This window comes from Gracilinanus agilis, chromosome 2, assembly GCF_016433145.1.
Source record: "Gracilinanus agilis isolate LMUSP501 chromosome 2, AgileGrace, whole genome shotgun sequence".
In the NCBI taxonomy this organism is placed as follows: Eukaryota; Metazoa; Chordata; class Mammalia; order Didelphimorphia; family Didelphidae; genus Gracilinanus; species Gracilinanus agilis.
The window spans coordinates 167,110,413-167,128,608 of NC_058131.1; the positions used below are offsets into that span (position 1 = coordinate 167,110,413).

The 18,196-nt window shown below is 38.9% G+C and overlaps 1 pseudogene; it reads left to right on the forward strand.

Moving 5' to 3' along the window:
- Positions 1 to 13,561: 13,561 nt before the first annotated feature.
- Positions 13,562 to 18,196, forward strand: part of LOC123233420 — a 16,584-nt pseudogene continuing 11,949 nt past the window's right edge.

Here is an 18,196-nt window from a genome sequence, read left to right on the forward strand (position 1 = left end):
AACTGTATTATTCTCATAGACTTTTGATACTGTTGTTCTTGATTTACTCACTTTTCTCACTGTAACTTAGGGAGGTGTTTTCAGAATGAAAATTCTGTATACATAAGCAAAGATGCTCACATAGGACTGAATGAAAAGGAAAATAAATACTACTCTTTCATAGTCAGGAATTCATCCTTCAACATGTCTATTGAATGAGCTTGCATAGATTTCTCTGGGTTGATGGCATATTAGGGCTTGACATGAAGGAAATTAGTTCTGTTTTGAGTTTCTTTGGCAAACAAGGACACTTGGGTATGGTCACCAAAAAAAGTAGGCACAATTAGAAAGCCAAAGCAGCTAAGGTTTACGATGGAAAATGCATCTGCAAGCAATACTTATCAGACCATAGGATCATAGGTCTAGAGTTGGAAAAGACCTCCAAGACCATCTAGTCCCACCTACTCATTTATAGGTGAGGAAACTGAGGCCCAAGAACATGATTCTTTTTCACATTCAAGGATTTGCAGAATAAACCTATTGGGAAAATAGTCAGTTTGGGCCAATCCCCTTGGTGACTGTCCTCTCCAAGAATCTTAGAATAGCTGCCAAGGACTCCTTTCTTGTTGCTTGATGCTTGTTGTTGCAGCTTGATGAGATTCATTCATCTCTAGGTATAATAGGACCTCTTAACCTAGAGGTGGGGCAGCTAGGTGGAGCTAGGAAGACTCATTTTTGTGGGTTCAAATCTGGCTTCAGACACATACTAGTTGTGTGACTCTGGGAAAGTCACTTAACCCTGTTTGCCTTAGTTTCCTTATCTGTAGAATTAGCTGGAGAAGGAAATGGCAAATTACTCCAGTATCTTTGCCAAGAAAACCCCAAATGAGGTCATGAAAAGTTGGTCATGAAATAACCAAACAATAACAACCTAGGGTCTGTGAACTCATTTTTGAGATATTTAAATGATTGTACTTTAATATAATCATTTTCTTATTTAATATTATGCATTTTATTTTATGCATTTAAAACATTATTCAGAGAAAGAGTCTATGGCTTCATCATATTGTCAAAGGGGATCCATGACCCATATAAGATTCAGAATCACTAATATAAATAGATACTTGTTTCCAAAAGATAAGGAAAGAATGTGCACAAAAGAGGCAGCCCAAAAGCAGACTCAGGTTTGCCTCAGAGGACAATTATTTATGCATTTATGGTCATATGGAAGCCAATATAGGGGACATTGCAGGCCACCCATTCCTATACTCTCCTGCTTGGGAAGCAGCTAGAAGAAGCCCTCATATGATTCATAGCCATAAAGGAAGAGATCACTGAGGGAAGGATCACTTCCTTTAAACACCCATTGAACCATTAGCTCTTCTATTCTCAAAGCCAATAAGGGGACTCATTATTATGAAGTACAAGTCCTTTACTTTAGCTCTGAATCACAAATGACTATCAGGATGTCTTAAAGCTCACATGTTGTTGACCAGAACCAAGAATAACAACTCCAAGCAGGCTCCATGGGATAGTGTTTATTTCACCAAGGACAATGAAGGGCATGGTAGACAGTCCCATCACATAACAAAGAATCATGAAAAAGAAATATACATTAAAGAAATGTATGGTTGAAAAAGAAGATCCACTGTTTATGCCATGAGAGATAACCCATATGTTTCATTGTTATTTTCACAATACCAAAGAACCCATGGAAGACCCCCAACATATGCAATATATTCCCTGTATGGGAATTTCCCATATGGAAAACATGGACAAGAGTCAAAGGGTAGAGATAGGCATGGAGGGGTTGAATCTTGCATTATTAGGAGGAATATACACATCTAGGAGATTATAGATCCATTTGAAAGAAGACCTATACCAAAAATAGTAAAGTGCTAAACTATGGGTTATTATCAGTAAAATGGGGAAGTGTAAAGAAACTGAGAATGATCTGGAGTTATTCGACAGAGCTTTATGGGAGAAATGAGACTTGAACTGGATTTGAAGGTTGAGTAAGACTTAGAGAGGTGGAGAAGGAAAATTAAGGCATTTTTTCTGGGAAGCAGCATAAAGGAAGGAAGCAAGCATTTCTATAATACATAGTGTGTGCCTGACATTGGGCTAAGCATTTTACAGATGTTATTTCTCATTATAATCACCCTGGGAGGTAGGTGCTATTATATATCCATTTTATAATTGAGGAAACTGAGGTACTCAGAGGCTAAATTGCCTAGGGTTACTCAGCTAGTAAGTGTATGAGATGGGATCAGGTTTTCCTGACTCCAGTTCCACAAAGTGGAACTCTATCCACTTTGCCTCCTGTTTGTTACTCTTGTATGGGCAAGGATGTAGAAGTGGGAATAATTCTGGTAAGCATATGGACAGAATGGAGATTAGCCCCTATAATTTAATAGCACTTTCATTTAGTTAGTGAACTTAAAATGATGTGTAATTTTTTTTCTCCTGGACACAGGAAAAGTCCTTTTTCTTTTTCTTCCATCAAGATGGACAGGAGGCTTTTCAGTCCTGAACTAGGATCTAGAAGTATGTTCTCTGGAAACCCCAAAGTTCCTATTTTGTGCTAGGAAACAGAACCTCTGAGTGCCTTTTAAGGGTTGGACCACAGAATTTGATCCAGTATTGAGGTCCTCCTGGTATGTGTGGTTCTTCCCCTAAACCAAAAGTTGGATCACCAAAGGGTACTCCAGCTTCCAACATCAGTAAACAGTTCCCAATCCCTGCCGCTCCATGGAGACTGAAAAGGAGGTTGGAGACCCTAGGACAAAGGTTCATTGGGGACCACCTAGCACTGCTCATATCCCAGAAGACAAATTGACTTTACAGGCATAGCGGAGATCCTGAGATACGCCTGTGAAGCCAATTTGTTCAATTTTATAGGCCCAAGAGAGTCTAAGCCAGGGCTCTATGTATGGTTTGAATTAGATCTGGAGAGTGGCTCCCTGGCAAGCAAAGGATTCAGACTTCTCTTATGCTCACTTTCAATCAGGCAGAATCATCTAAAGCTACAAGAGGGATTTAGAACAATACATGCCATGAAGTTCCTTCTTCTCTCTGTCTCTGTTTTGTCTTTGCTCTTTTGTCTCTCCATCTCTGTCTCTATATTTCTCAGTTCTTGTTTCTTTCTTTGTGTCTCATCTCCATCTCCCTTTCTCTTGTGTCTCTGTATCTCTCTCTTGCTCTCATTTATGTCTCTCTGTTTTATTTCCATCTTATCTGTCTTCCTCTGCCTACTCTCTATTTTCCTCTTTTTCTTGCTCTGTTTCTGTCTGTCTCTATTCATTTTTAAAAGTAGAATGGAAAAGACAGAGGGAACAGAGTTATGCCTTGAAGGAGGCAGACCAATTTTGTTCTTCTTTATTTCCAGCATGCCCTCTTGCAGGAGGAAATAACTTAAAAGGAAGTGCTAGCTATACTGTGGTGTGTGTATGTGTATGCATGGGAATATTTCGTCTGAAGCTCCAGAATTTCCTACAATGTTTTCAGCAATGCCAGACACATCTGGCTCCAGACATGAGGCAAACAGAAGGAAAATGACCTAAGATGACAAAAGGTGAGAAAGAGAGGTGCAGGGAGGGAGTTCTAGAGGTAGTGGAAACAATCTGCCTCCTTAGGAAAGGGTTTTTCTCCCCTTGAAACTGACATCTGTAGCATTTTGCCTGGAAAATAAATATACTTTCCTTTCCTCCCTACTTCACATCTCTTTTAAATGGTTTTGACACTCATCTCTTTTGCCTCCACACTCCCCCAGTACTTGGCACTCAGAGTGGAACTTCCATAACCTTTCTTATTCTTCTTCCTGGGCAGCTAAGCCATCTTTGAGTTATGGGGAGTGAATGTGCAATGAACTTAGATGAACTCAGTCAATATAAACTGGAAGATGTGTTGTCTAGATGACCTTTGGGAGTTCCTTCTAGCTCTAAATCTATGATGCCATGACTTCACCTGAGATTTAGGGGCTCTAGAGATCTGATTCTCTCATTTTGAGATGATAAACTTGAGGAGTGAAATGATTTGCTTAAGGTAATATAGCTAGTAGTTATTGGAGATAAGATTTGAACCTACCAATCAATACCTTATATGATACTACCCTTTGGACTCTCTGGGTTTAGTTTCTTCATCTATAAATTTGGTACAAAAACACTTTGACTATATACCTTATAAGGCTTTGTATTGGGACCAGCATCAACCAAAGTTTTCCCATTCTCTTCCCCCTCCACATGGGACAGGCTAGATTTCCCCTAAATGCTTACAATGCCTGGATTTGATAGGGAGTGTAGTACCTCCCTTGATTGCAGCTTCCTGGTAGCCTCTGACTGTATTCAGTTTACCTTTCTGGTCATTTAAGAGCATAAAAGGCCCACCCACATGGAGTTGGCATGCTTCTAACTTGGCAGATTTCTTAAGAACATTCAAGTCACCATACCCTGACCAGCTGACCATATTCTATTAGAATAGAATATGGACAAGGGCATATGGATAATGGATATGGGGTGGAGGTGTGTATTTGTGTTTGTGTGTGTGTATGTGTGTGTGTGTGTGTGTGTGTGTGTGTGTGTGTGTGTCCTGAAGTTAAGTGCCATTGTATCTTTTTGTTAGCTGTTTAATGACCTATTTTGTCCCAACACCAAACCTGAGGGTACCACAAAATTAGTACTGCTCCAATAGGCTTACGTTTTCAAACAAGGTAATATTATATATAAAGTGCTTTATAACATGCTATATATAAAAGTCAGCTATTACTGTTACTGGATGCATGTATTAAATGTATAGAGAATTGGGCTGATCAGAGAGATAACAGAGGTGACATTTATACTTAAAATCTTACACCTGGAAAGGACTTTACAGACCGATGTTCTTACTGGTAAGTACCTGGACAAGAATTCCTTTTACAACCTGCCTTACAAATTATCATAATACATCAAGCGGCATAGCCCCTGAAACAGTGCATTCCACTTTTGGTTAGCTCTAATTTTTTCTATTTTATTGCATTTTTCTTTTGTTAAATATTTCCCAATTACATTTTAATCTGATTTAGGCCGCATTTGTGAGTATTGCAGGCTGTGTGCTGAGCACCTCTATTCTATAAGACATATTTCCCAATTCCTCTTCATAGTGGTGTCTCCCCCCTTTTAATTATTTTCTACTTTTCTCAAATAATTTAGCTCTAATTTTAAAGACACATTCCTTTACTCTAAACCTAATTTTGCCTTTTTGCTAACTTCTGTTCTTTGTTCATTGTTCTGTTTCTCTAGAGCAACGGGAGGCAACCTTTTTGGCCGTGAGAGCCATAAACGCTTGTGGAAGGAGAAGGACGGAGGGGGAAGGCACTGGAATATGGGGGGGGCGCTGAAGGGCCCCCTGGGGCACATCCTGGGGCTCTGCCTGGATTGGCCAGTCGGGAGGTGGAGCCAGATATGGCTTGAGAGCCATACACTGCTCTAGAGCCATGAAGAACAGATCTAATCCCTCTTCTAGATAACTGCCTTGTAAATGCTTTTTTCCCTGATGTAATATTCTTTTAAAAAAAGGTTATAGGGGGCAGCTGGGTAGCTCAGTGGATTGAGAGCCAGGCCTAGAGACAGGAGGTCCTAGGTTCAAATCCGGCCTCAGACACTTCCCAGCTGTGTGATCCTGGGCAAGTCACTTGACCCCCATTGCCTACCCTTACCAATCTTCCACCTATAAGTCAATACACAGAAGTTAAGGGTTTAAAATTAAAAAAAAAAGGTTATAATACCTTTTGTTCTTATATTATCCCCATTTCCAAATGTATACCTTCCTCTCAAAAACTATACTTTGTAAACAAAGAATAAAAAAAGAGAGAAGAAAATTCTCTATTTTCAGTAAATTCAGTAAAACTGACCAATATATCAACTCATTCTGACAATATGTACAATATTCCATACACATATATACCATCTTTGGAAAGAAAGGATGGAGGTACATTTGATCATTTCTTCTTCAGGGACAGACTTGACAACTATAGTTATACAATATTCAGTTTGATTCTTTCTGTTCTTTCCATTTTTGTTGTTGAGTCATTTCATATAAAAATTCCTATTATTTTTAGAAACCTTCCTATTTGTAATTTCTTTTGGTGTAATATTATTCCATTGCATTGATTTATCATGATTTGTTTAGCCCAGTGATAGGCAAACTTTTTAAGGAGAGGGCCAAAAGAAAGGAAATGCTCATCTATCAGTCTGTTTCTAAGGCAACTCTTTGGAAGTTTCATTGTATTGTATCCTACTCATTGTATTTGTCAGACTAGGAATAATGTTGCTGGGTCATAACATTTCAGGGGGCTGCATCTGGCCTGCCAACCATAGTTTGCCCATCACTGGTTTAGCCAATTCCTAATCAAGAGTTGCATACCTACTTTGTTTTGAGTTCCTTGCTGCTACAAAAAATGCTGCCAAAGCTTTTTGGCACCTTTCTGTTTTTTACCTCCTTTGAGTGTATACCTAGCAGTCAGATTCCAGGGTCAAAGAGTATGTAAGTTTGAGTAACATTTTTAGCATAATACTAAACTGTTTTCTGAAATAATTGGATAAATTTATAGTTTGATCATCTAGGTATTAGTGTATCTATTCTGCCAACCCTTGTTAGGGGGTGAAGGGAGGATAGCTATAAGGAAGGATTGGATGGGAGAAAGGAGAAAAGAAGGTAGAGGAAGAGAAAGGAAGGTAGGAGTCCCCCACCCCCCAGTGGGAAATTGACCAGAGCCCTTTGGGGGCTCAAATAAAAGAACAGAAACAACTTAGGATTTAGAATATCTAGGTTTTATTTAAATTAGAAAGGGGAAGGTCTAGGAAAAACTAGGAGGTAGATAGAAAGGGAAGAAGGCCAGGAGAGAAAGATCAGGGTAGATAGTGTCAGCCAGCCTCCAGGCTCCAGAGAGCAGAGTCTCTAGGGTAGGGAGAGAGAAAAGGTGCCAAAACTCTCTCTTTTATACTTTCTCCAACACCTCCCACAAAGGAAGTGGGAGGTGTCTGGGAAGTTGTAGCTGGGAGTCCTGGGAGTTGTAGTCTCCCAGGGCTAACAATAATTTTAAATGACACATTTCCCCCTGTGATCCTTTGGGAGATCAGTCTCCTCAATGGATCATAACAAACATAAATAAATTTACAATTACAATAAATAAAGGGTATATACATCAATATGAGGGGATAATGGTAACAATGAATCCCTGAGTCCTTCTCCCCAATTTTAATAGCTGTTGGTGTAGTCAATAGGACCTGGAATGGTCCATAATAAGCAGGTTCAGTTGACTGAGTATGTTTGAAGTTCTTTACGTGTACGCTATCACTTGGGTTTAAATTGGGAAGTGAGAAGTCTTTGGGGCCTGCCTGAACAGCAGCTCCAGAATCATGGAGTTCTCACAATTTAGTTTGTAATTGTAAGGTAGTGAGAGAGAAAAGGCACCAAACTCTCTCTTTTATACTTTCTCCAACACCTCCCACAAAGGAAGTGGTAGGTGTTGGGGGAAGTTGTAGAAGGGAGTCCTGGGAGTTGTAGTCTCCCAGGGCTTACAATAATTTTAAATGACATACCCTTCAAAATTGACTACTTCTTTTTTTTTTCATTTTTACCAATTTGCTGGTTGTGAGATTATTTTGATTTAAATTCATCTTAATGCTTGTTGTTTAATCTTTCAAATGTCTGTTGTAATTTTGAATTCCTTCTTTCATTAATTGTTTGCTTATACACTTTAAACTTTTATCTATTGGGGAATGGATTTTGGTTTTAAATCTTTGTGTTTGTTACCTATATGTCATATATCAAATCTTAATCAGAGTTATTTGAATCAAAGATTTCCCTCCCCAATCAACAACTTCTCTTCCTATTGTAATTGTATTCATCTTATCCAAAAGCTTTTCAATGTCATGTAATTAATATTGTATGTTATCTTCATCCATGTTTGATTAAGAATTCTTCCCCAAGCCATTCACATGAAAAGTATCTGATTTGTCTTGCTTCTTTGTTTTAATGGGCACATATTCATTTTGAACATAGTATATAGTATGAGATATTAATTTATACTTAATTTCTTTTCTTCTTTTTTTTTAAACTCTTACCTTCTATCTTAGAATCAAATACTGTGTATTGGTTCTAAGGCAGAAGAGCAGTAAGGGCTAAGCAATGGGGATCAAGTGACTTGCCCAGGGTCACACAGCTAGGAAGTGTCAGAGGCAAGATTTGAACCCAGGACCTCTCATCTCTGAGCCTGGCTCTCAATCCACTGAGCCATTCAGCTGCTCCCTATACCTAATTTCTACTAAATCACTTTTTCCTAGTATGGAGTTTTTCCCAAGTAATTTATAATCTTGGATTTTTAAAATGATGGCTTATTAAGTTCAGTTGTTTCTGATTTATTTTCATGTAGCTTTACTTCCTGATGTGCTTAAAACATTAAAAAAGTCAGGGGGGCAGCCTAGGTTCAAATCTGGCCTCAGACACTTCCCAGCTGTGTGACCCTGGGCAAGTCACTTGACCCCCATTGCCTACCCTTGCCAATCTTCCATCTATAAGTCAATACACAGAAGTTAAGGGTTTAAAATTAAAAAAAAAGGAATGCAACATATCAAATATTAAAAAAAAGCCAGAATTAAACAGTTTTGCTCATTACTTCTTTAAAGTATAATTTGAGGGGGTAGCTGGGTATCTCAGTGGATTGAGAGTATGGGAGGTCCTAGGTTCAAATCCGGCCTCAGACACTTCCCAGCTGTGTGATCCTGGGCAAGTCACTTGACCCCCATTGCCCACCCTTACCACTCTTCCACCAAGGAGCCAATACACAGAAGTTAAGGGTTAAAAAAAATAAAACAGAGTATAATTTGAGGTATGGAAGTATTATATTCCATTAATTCCTACTTTTTTCATTATTTCCATTGGAATCTTAGATCTTTCATTTCTCCAAATGAATTTTGTTATTATTTTGTACAGCTCTTTAAATTATCCTCTTGATAGTTTCATTGGTACTGCATTAAATCTGATATTTGGTTAAGGTTGTATTATAATTTCAATTACATGATATAACACAACCGTGAACAATCGAATCCTTCCAATGACTAAAGTTTTTTATTCCTTCAAAGAATATTTTATAATGCTTGAGTGTGGTTAAGTAGATTAGCTTTAAAATATTTCATACATTTTGTAGTCATTTTGAATAGTGTTTCCTTTTTTATAATTTCCTCCTGAATTTTTTATTGCTATTTAGAAATATTGTTGATTTGTGTGGGCTTACTTCATATGTCTGCTATTTTACCAAGACTATTAATTGTTTCATTAAATTTCTACTGACTCTCTAGGGTTTTTCTCAGTAAATCATGCCATCAAATTTAATTTTATCTATTTTTCATCGATGTATCTGCCTTTAATTTCTTTCTCTTGTCATCTTGCTATTGAAGGCATTTCTAGATCTATGTTATATATAATTTAATTATTAATTTGTTTCTAATTACATTAATAAAAATATTGTTGTTATTTTGTTATAATTAATTTTTTAAAATTTGTCATCTTCTCTTCTCTACACTGAAAGAGAAAAAGCAAAACTCCTATTACAAACATGTATGGATAAGCAAAACAAATACCCCTACTCTAAATGTTTAAAAAAAAGTGTCTCATTCTACAAACTGAGTCCATCAACTCTCTGTCAGGAGATAGGTAGTATGTTTCTTCATGATACTTTAGAACTATGGTTGGTCAGAGTTTTAAAGTTTTCTTGTCTTTACAATAATGTGGTTATATAAATCATTCTCCTGGTTCTGATTATCCTGCTCTGAATCAGTTCATGTACGTCTTCCCAGGTTTCTCTGAAGCTGTCTCCTTTTTTATTTCTTATAGGATAAATAGTATTCTGTCATATTCATATAATATAACTTGTTTAGTCATTCTCCAGTTGATGGACACCCCCTTAGTTTCCAATTCTCTGCCTCTGCACCCCTGAATTTTTTCCTTCATTCTTTGATCACTTTGGGGCATATAATAATAGTATTTCTGGTCATCTAGGTGGCATGGTGAATAGAACACTGGGTTTGGGATCAGGAAAATTCATCTTCACAAGTTCAAAAATGGTCTCAGATACTTGCTACCAGTATGATCCTGGGCAAGTTATTTAACCCTGTTTGCCTCAGTTCTGCATGCATCTGTAAAATGAGCTAGAGAAGGAAATGACAAACCATTTTAATATCTTTACCAAGGAAAATCCGAAGTGTGGTCATAAAGAATTGGGCCCAATTGAAAAATAGCTATTGCCGAAGTGTGGTCATAAAGAATTGGGCCCAATTGAAAAATAGCTATTGCCTATTTGATTCCTTCAAACACTCATCAGTTGGGGAATGGTCCTTATTCTTATAAACTTAAATAATTTCCTTATATATCTTAGATATGAGATCTTCATCGGTGAAACTTTCTACAAGGATTTTTTTTTTTTTACCATTTACCTACGTTTCCAATTTTAGCTACATTGATTTTTGTATGTGAAAAAAAATTAATTTTTTGATAATGAAATTGTCTACCTCCTATGATCTATCTCTTGTTTGCCACAAACATTTCCCCTATCCATGGATCTGACAAGTAATTCCTTCCTTGTTTCTCTTATTTGTTTATTTGTCATTCTTATTGTCTAAGTCACATAACCATTTGAAGCTTCTCTTGGTATATGGTGTGAAATGATAGTTTTTATCTATTTTCTTTGTTTCAGTTTTCCCAACAGTTTTTGCTGAATGTTGTTCCTGCCTCAATAGTTGGAATCTCTGGATTTAACCAACAGTAGGCTGCCCTGTTCATTTGCTTCTGTATACTGTGCATCTCAACTGTTCTCCTGACTAACCTATTTCTTATCCAGCATTAAATGGCTTTGATGATTATGTCTTCATAGTATAGTTTGAGATCTCACTGTTAGACTCCTTTCCTTCTTTGGTCAACATTTCTCTTGAGATTCTTTACTTTTTATTCCTCCAGATGAATTCTCTTATTGTTTTTTTTTAGCCCTAGAAACTATCCTTGCCCCAGCCTACCTTTCTGGCCTCATTTACTCTTCTTTCCACATTTTATGATCCAGTCAGACTTGTCTTTCAATTCTTAGATACGACACTCCATCTACCATTGCCATGCCTTTTTCCCCACTCTTGGTTTTGTTCCTTACTTTCTAGACTTTGCCTACATGTCTGAGCTACCATCTGTAGCAACCTGGAACTTCCCTCACCACATGTTACCTTCTTACCTTGGAATGTTCTTCCACTATGCTGAACCTCTTCTTCCACTAGGGAATTATTTCTAGTACCTCCATTTTGAGGAGAGGTGCAAGCCAGTCAATCTTAATTCTCTTCCTGTCTCTCTTTATGATGTTCCAAAATTTGATACCAATACTTCTATCCCCATCATTTCAGAATTCTTTTGTGAATTGTCTTCCTCCATTAGACTATAACCTCCTCCAGGGAAGAGGTTGTCTTTATTTTCACTTGTCTTTATATTCTTAGCATTTAACACAGTGTCTGGCATATGATAAACACTTAATAAATGTTTGTTGCTTTGCCTTTGTTCTGGACATTCCACATGCTTGGAATACATTCTCTCCTAACCTTTGCCTAATAAAGTCCTTCTCTTCCTTTAAGATATAACTCAATGTCAATCTTCTGTATGAAACCTTTCTTGATGCCCTCAAATCTCTACTGTCCTCCCTCCTAAATTATATTGTATTTAACTACTTTGTATGTATATGCATATACATATATATATATTTATTTATTAAGTTCATGTTGATGCCACATATCTTTGTTTGTACTTGTCTTCCCCTTTATGATGTAAGCTTCCTGAAGGCGGGGAATTTTTTTTATCTTTGAAGTTGTAATCCCATCTCCTAGCACAGGTCCTGGCATATAGAAATCACTTAATGAATATTTTTTGATTGACATAATCATATGGCTTGGATTATTTTTGTTTTTTAAATATAATTATGTTTGTTATGTTTTAATATTGAATCATATTTTATCCTTGGCATATGTCCAATTTGGTCATGCCATACAGTTTTTTGTCTTTGATGCCATATTCTTTTTTTTTTTTAACTAGCATCTCATATAAATTTCTAAATCAGTATTCATCAGTAATACGGGTTCTCCTTCTTTCCTTTATCGTTCCCAAGGTTAGACTATACTTGTGTCATAAAAGAACTTGGTAATAGATTTTCTTTCTTAATTTTTGAGAATAATTTGTACAACATAGATATTAATTGTTCTTTAAGCATTTTAATCTATATACAAGCAATATAATTCATCTTTCAATATAGAGTGCCCATGTTTTCTTCTTCTTTGGTTTCTTTAAAGATAATTCAATTTCATTTTTATTTTTTAAGATTGAATAATTTAAGAATCTCTGTTGAGAGTTTTGTCAGTTGGAGTATTTTACATTTTTGTAGCTCATTGTCCATTTCTGTTTTTCTTAGTTTTTTGGACATGTAACTATTGTGTATAGTAGATTCTGATAAATCTCTTTAAATACAAGAAGAGAGTACCATGTCCTCATGCCCCTTCCATCTCCTTAGTTTTCTCTTTTCCTAGAGAGATATACAGATTTATGTAATGGGAGCTGTAAAATTAAAGATTGTACTAAATGTATAAAAATGTAGTCATCAAAAATATATTACTCAAGTCAGGATGACTTTTTATGGTGGTTTATTTATAAAAGGAGAAAGAGTGAAAGTAAGGGAATGAGAGAGAGAGTAGATAATTACTCTGGCCTAGTCTAAACCAGGCTTCAGAGGCCCTAGCAAAGAGGGGTCCAGAGATAAATTAAACAAGGGTTCTAGCCTAGAGGCCTCCTCCAAGACGAGAGGCCTCTCCAGAGGCTAGTACCTCCAGAAAAAGCCAGAAAAAGGAGCCAGCCTTTCCCCTCACCCTCGTGGTAGTTCAAAGGGAGAGATTCAAGAACAGTCTCACCAAATTTCAGTCTCAGGTCCATGAAGCAGATCCTTCACCAGCCTCCAACTTAACTTGACCTCAAACTTGAACTCCAAACTCTGAACTCTGAAGAACTCCCTTCACAGGAAGTTGTCACTGCTTTTAAATATACTTCTTTGCATCACTTCCTGTGTGTTCCTTCCACTTTACATGGACCAATTGTAGCTTTAGCTTTGCTTAGGACTGCTCAGGGGGCATTGAGTAGTTTCTGATTCATTACCCACTATAGGACACATGGGTCACAGACCTCCCCATACTTAAGGATAAGTGGGGTGTATATGCTTCTGGTGATTAAATCTAAAAGTGGGCAAAGGGAGAGATAATCCCATTTTCACAATCCCCCCTATGATCCTTTGGAAGACTAGTCTCCCCAATGGATCATTTGACATAATCATCTTGTACCTCTAAAAATCTTCTAACTACAGGTGCATACAATATTACACCTTCTAAGAGGAAACTACAATAGTTAGAGATAAGAGGGAAATATAAGAAAAAAGTGAAAGAACGTTGTGAGAATTTGCCCATTGATGGTTGTGAATCTATAATTATGAATCACATTCTGCCTTTCATTAAGGAATTAGTATCTGATTCCAATTAGCATGTCGTCTGTTCTAGCTTCTGTAATTATGGGATTATCTACCATATTGGGCAAAAACACCACTTAACACCTTCTACATCTTTTATTAGCTCAATTAATGGAAGAGTGTCCTAAGGTCCGTCTGAATATCATCTCTAATTTGTCTATGTAAATGAAGTGATTGGTATCTGTCAGCTTTCTCAGCCTCTCCTCCCTGCCATTGTGGAGCTGGCTGAAGATGCCAAGTGGAGAGTACGATTGGCTATCATTGAATACATGTCACTGTTGGGAGGTCAGCTGGGTATGAAATTCTTTGATGAGAAACTGAATTCTTTGTGTATGGCCTGGCTTGTGGATCATGTGTATGCAATCTCAGAAGCTGCCACAAACAACCTAATGAAACTGGTAGAGAAATTTGGTGCTGAGTATGCCCAAAATACCATTGGCCCAAAGTACTAGTAATGGCCAATGATCTTCTAGCTACTTACATAGGATGACCACTTTATTCTGTATTAATGCACTGTCTTTATTTGTACCTTTCCCCTATGACTGGACTGGAGAAGATACCATTGTAAAAGTACCTTTGAGTTGTTTGTAACAAGAGGTAAGGGTCCATTTAGTACCTGAAGTGAAGTGCTATTGCACTACTCCTCACCTCCACATTAAAATGGATGAGACAGGGGGAAGCTGGGTAGCTCAGTGGAGTGAGAGTCAGGCCTAGAGACAGGAGGTCCTAGGTTCAAACCCGGCCTCAACCACTTCCCAGCTGTGTGACCCTGGGCAAGTCACTTGACCCCCATTGCCCACCCTTACCAATCTTCCACCTATGAGACAATACACCGAAGTACAAGGGTTTAAAAAAAAAAAGGGCGGTTCCGGGTTAAGATGGCGGCAGAGTAAGAAGCAGCTCTTAAACTCTCCTGACCAAAACACACAAAACTCCTCAAGGGGACATAAAAACAAGTCCAGATGAACGGAGGAACCCCACAACAGAGCACAGTGTGGAAGGTACGTGGAATTGAGGCATTTCCATGCTATAAAGGGGTGAAACAGCTCTCACTAAATCACGGGCTGAGCAACCACCCCACCCCCAACCCCACCACACACAACACCTATAGCTTTGAAGCCAGCTAAAAAGAAATAGAGCAAGTTTGGGGCACCCATCGAGTCATTGGCAGCTCCGGGGCCTGTTCCTGAGAGCAGCAAGATTTAGGACCCCAAAAAGCTAACGAATGCACACAAAATTTGAGCGCAGGAGCAGGGTGCCGAGAGCAGACGAAGGGCGCAGAGCACGGGCTCAGAGCGCAGGCACGGGCGGAAGCGTGGTGGAGGCAGACACAGCCACGAGCTAAAGCTCTGAAACCCTGAGTGGGGAACCAGTGCAGACGGGTATACAACTGTGGAAGCAGCGCCCTGAGACTTGTATAAAGAAACCTCCGGCAGAGGATCAAGCAAGGGGATCCACCAGAGGGCTTGACCGCGGACAGACCCTGAGCGCGAGGATAAACCTGAGAAGCTGCTGGGCTAACTATGGCTGCCCAGTCTCAGGAAGTTCAGAAGAGAAAGATTAACAACAAGAAAAAGAAGTCTTTAACACTCGACAACTTTTACACAGAGAAAATCCAGACAACTGAGCAAACAGAGGAGGAGAACAAACAAGCATCCGGACCCTCCTCAAATAAGGAAAACTCCTCACAAGCTATGGAAGAGTTCAAAACTGAGATTTTGAGGAAAATGGAAGAGATCTGCCAAGAAAATAACTGTTTAAAAGGTAGAATCTTGCAATTGGAAAGTGAGGCTCAGAAACCAAATGAACTGATAAGCAAATTGAACACCAGAAATGACCAGATTGAAAAGGAATACCAGAATATTATGGCCGAAAACCAGAAGATTATGGCCCAAAACCAGAAGATTATAGCCGAAAACCAGAAGATTACAGCCGAAAATCAAAAGATCAGAGCCGAAAACCGAAAGATTATAGCTGAAAATCAATCCCTAAAGGCTAGAATTGAGCAAGTAGAAGCTAATGATCTCTCAAGACAATAAGAACAAATAAAACAAAGTCAAAAGACTGAAAATATAGAAGGAAACATGAAATATCTCAATGAGAGAGTGACAGACCAAGAAAACCGGTCTAGAAGAGACAATTTGAGAATAATTGGTCTCCCAGAAAAACCAGAAATTAATAGAAACCTGGACTCCATACTAAGAGAAATAATTCAGCAAAATTGTCCTGAAGTCCTGCAACAAGAGGGCAATATAGACATTGAAAGGATTCATAGAACACCTGCAACATTCGATCAAGAAAAGAAAACACCCAGAAATGTAATTGCCAAATTCAAGAGTTTCTAAGCAAACGAAAAAAATCTTACAAGAAGCCAGAAAGAAACAATTCAAATATCAAGGAGCACCAATCAGGATCACACAGGATCTGGCAGCCTCCACGCTAAAAGATCGCAAGGCTTGGAATACGATATTCAGAAAGGCAAGAGAGCTGGGCCTGCAACCATGGATCAACTACCCATCAAAATTGACTATATATTTCCAGGGGAAAGTATGGGCATTCAACAAAATTGAAGAATTCCAGGTATTTGCACAGAAAAGACCAGGGCTAAATGGAAAGTTTGATATCCAACCACAAAAATCGAGAGAAACCTGAAAAGGTAAATAAGATAGAGAGGGGAAAGAAAGAAAACTTATAATTTTTAAATTTGCCTCTCTCCTGACCGAACCATACAGGACCCCTCAAGGGGAAATAAAAACGAGTCCAGAGGAACGAAGGAACCCCACAACAGGGCGCAGCATTGAAGGTATGCAGAATCGGGGCATTTCCACACTTTAAAGGGGTGAAACAGTTCACACTAAAACACGAGAGGAAGAAGCCCCTCCCCCACCCCCCACACCGCACAAGCCGGTAAACAGGACTGGGGCAACCAGACAATCACTGGCAGCCCCTGAGCCCGTACCTGTGCACTGCAAGACGAGGGACCCCAGGTGGCTGGGACTTTCCCTGAGCGCCCACGTGGGTGAAGGCACCACTGCTGGCGGGACAAAGGCCCCTAAAACTCGGCCTTTCCCAAGCTCTGAAGGCATCGCCTCAGGGGCGAATAAAGATCTCCAGCCCACGGACTTTCACTACCTTCTGTGGGGGTGAAAGCAGGGCCCTAAGAGCAGCAGCGCAGGCAAAGGCAGTGCCCTAGGCTTGAATAACAATCTCCAGCCCAGGCTTGGACCTCCAGTGAGGACCTGGTGCAGACCTGAGTGTGGCTGTGGAAGCAGCCCCAAAGACTGCTGAAGGAACCTCGGGCAGAGGGGCAGACCGGGAACTACCAGGAGGCCTGACCCCGAGGACAAGGAGACCGGAGGCACCACCCCCCCAAGCTTGCAAGGCCCAGGCAGACCCGGAGTGCAAAGACAAAGCGGAAAAGGGGCGGGGCTAACAATGGCCAGCAATAAGGAAGTCCAGAAGAAAAGGACCATCAAGAGAAATTCTGGAACACTGGACAACTTCTACACAGAGAAAATCCAGACAACAGAGGAGGGAAAACAAAAATCCAAACCTCCCCAAAAAAATGAAAGCTGGTCACAAGTTATGGAAGAGTTTAAAAATGAAATGCTGAGGAAGATGGAAGAAATCTGGCAAGAAAATAACAGTTTAAAAGGCAGAATTTCACAATTGGAAAGTGAGACAAGACAACTGAAGACCAAAAATGACCAGATTGAAAAGGAAAACCAAAACATTAGAGCCGAAAACCAGTCCTTAAAGGCTAGAATCGAACATTTAGAAACCAATGATCTCTCAAGACAACAAGAACAAATAAAACAAAGTCAAAAGACTGATAAAATAGAAGGAAACATGAAATATCTCAAGGAGAGAGTGACAGACCAAGAAAACCGGTCTAGAAGAGATAACTTGAGAATCATTGGTATTCCAGAAAAGGCAGAAATTAATAAAAACATGGACTCCATACTCAAAGAAATTATTCAGCAAAATTGCCCTGAAGTTCTACAACAAGAGGGCAATATAGACATTGAAAGGATCCATAGAACACCCTCTAAACTGGACCCAGAAAAGTCAACACCCAGAAATATAATAGCGAAATTGAAGAGCTTTCGAGTCAAAGAAAAAATCTTACAAGAAGCCAGAAAGAGACAATTCAAATATCAAGGAGCACCAATAAGGATCACACAGGATCTGGCAGCCTCAACACTAAAAGAACGCAAGGCTTGGAATACAATATTCAGAAAGGCAAGAGAGCTGGGCCTTCAGCCACGAATCAACTACCCAGCGAAACTAACCATATACTTTCAGGGGAAAGTATGGTCATTCAACAAAATTGAAGAATTCCAAGTTTTTGCACAAAAGAGACCGGGACTAATTGGAAAGTTTGACACTCAACCACAGATATCAACAGAAAGATGAAAAGGTAAATAAGAAACAGAGGGAAAAGAAAGAAAACTCATAGTCTTTTAAGCTTGACTCTTTAAGGGCATAAATAAGATCTAATTATCTGTATTACTAGGTGGAGAAATGTTATGTATAATTCTCTGTAGTGAACTCTATACACTATTATAATATTCACTATTATAGCAACCAGAAGAATAATTCATAGGGAGAGGACAGGATACTAAATGGTCTAAGATGACATGGGGGGTG